Source organism: Metopolophium dirhodum, chromosome 3, assembly GCF_019925205.1.
Source record: "Metopolophium dirhodum isolate CAU chromosome 3, ASM1992520v1, whole genome shotgun sequence".
Lineage (NCBI taxonomy): Eukaryota > Metazoa > Arthropoda > Insecta > Hemiptera > Aphididae > Metopolophium > Metopolophium dirhodum.
In genome coordinates, this window is record NC_083562.1 from 27,464,541 (window position 1) to 27,467,007 (window position 2,467).

A 2,467-nucleotide genomic window follows, 5' to 3' on the forward strand; every position below is an offset into this window, starting at 1 on the left:
TAAAAAATTATTATTATTGTTAGTATTTTAAGTCGTATAATGTTCGTATAATAATATTGTATTATGAGTAACTTACTCACTAATTAACGTTATTGCAATGTTAATATCACAAATTATTTTTTTCACAAAAATGTAATATTATATGCATTTTATAACTGTAAAGTGTAAATACATTACAGGGAATATTCAAATTAAATTTTTTTAAATGTAACTTTAGTTTTATTACGATATTCAAATTACATTTTAATGTAGGTACATATTACATATTACATTTAACATTTTACATATTATTTAATTGTTAGTTTTTAACTTGTACTTATATTTCTCAGTAAAAATGTATTTTCCTCAAGACTGCGAAAATTTAAACATAAATATTAAAATTTATGATCATGATAGTTGAAGATGTTATTTAATGAAACTTTCATCTTAATGTCATAATTTAATTAAATGTATTAGTAAGTTAATAGATTATAAATTAATTATGTATTTTTCACTATAAAATATTTTAATTTTTATGATTGTAAATATAATAGGTAAATAAAAAGTAACTTGTTTAATATTGGTTTGTTTATGCTTGAAATTGTATTCCATTGTTTTTTCGTAAAATCAACAAAATGTAATTTCATTACATGAATTTATATGAAATTAAAAAGTAATTCAATTTATTTTTTTCCCAGGGTTATGGCTAATGAGTAATTTAATTTAAATAGTAACTTATCCAACTCCATATATATAAGCATTAGTTCTAATTATATTATAACTTACTATGGGTAGTAGTGAAATCATAATGAAAAAGGTTTGGAAATATTGAAAAGGTACAAAGTATATTTTTTTCCTTTGCTCAGTAGTACAAAAACTATATTATATACGAATACGATACGATATATTGTAAAAGTTTTACCGATAATATGCTTATAAATAAATAGCGTGGAAATGCTTGGGAAAAATCAGCTGCCTCGTACTGAAAGCTAACCTAATAGTCAACAAAGTCACTATATACAGTATTTAACTTTTCGTCTGGAACATTACTGTGTGATGATCTTCAACTCGTATGTCTTTCTCGTGCCATTTAATGATCAAAAATCAAGCGAACACTAAACACTTGACGTCAATAACACAATGCAAAAAAAAAAAATTGAAAAAGAATAAAAACGCTCTAATTAGAAATACAGAGGGATGGGTGGCATTGTGAGGGATTCTGTAAGATTTAAAACGTTAATTTATTTTTGTGATATTTTGCGTTTTAATTGGTGTTGTCATTGCTCATTACATTAAAATATAAAATGTTTAGTAGGTATATAAAATATATATATACTTATTTTTACTTAGGTATATATTTCATAATAACTTGAGATTCTTGACAATTTATAAGGATCAATTAGCCAATTAGGCCATTATCAAATGTCAAAGAAATTATCTTCTAAATTACAAAAAAATTGAAATGTTCAAAATAATGTTTGAAAGTTAATGTTATCTAATAACCCCGATGTTCATGTTTGACAAAATAAAGATAATAATTTATTTGTTATTGTTCAGTGTTTCTAACGCTAACCCCTTTGTAATTTAATCGTATTTTGACGTATAATATTAGATTTGGGCTATTTAAAAGGGTTTTCGTTGTTACATAGGTATAGTATACAATGTGGAATATTTTCCTTGGATTCGAACGATTCAGACGATTTAAACATATTATTATCTATACCGGCAAACCAAAATACTATTACAATTTTGCGTTTGACTCTCAAACAATAATATTATTTTATCGTCGTAGGTACAGATATACTGTAGAAGTGTTGTATTTAACTTCATTAGTTCCATAGGTACGTACCTACGCCAAAAAGTCGCGTATCGCTGCAAACAATAATAATATATTATGTGCATACGCGTATGTTATTATACTATTTATGGTTTTTAACTATCTATAATAATATATTGTTCAGGAATTTTCGAATGTTGGCGTTTTGCGGTCAGAACATCTGTACGCGTCCAGATAACATTTCAAAACCTATACCTATGACCTCTGCATTTTGCGCATACTCACGTCACTCGTTATCTTATATAGATGGTGCATACCGTTCCAAAAAGTGTAACCACTGCATTTCACGCATACATACGCATTATTCGCGGGCTGCACAGTTGTTGGCGGTCGGGCCAAATATTCGCACTGGTCGTTTTTAGCGCCGTCCGCCGTAACTTTTTTGCGTGAAACGAATTTCGTTATTTAAAAAAAAAAAATAGACTACGCGAAAAAAAAAACGAAACGAAACGAAACAAAAAAAAAAAAATGTTTACGGTGATATTATCATACAGTTTTTCAGGGGACGGACAAGGGTCTAATTTTTTTTTTTTTATTTTAATTATTAATGATCCTCCTGCCGAGAGATACAGCAGAGATAGAGGGAGAAGTACAAATTTAGGGCCCATTTTACTACGACCAGGTTTTTAGACGCATATACCTCTATATACC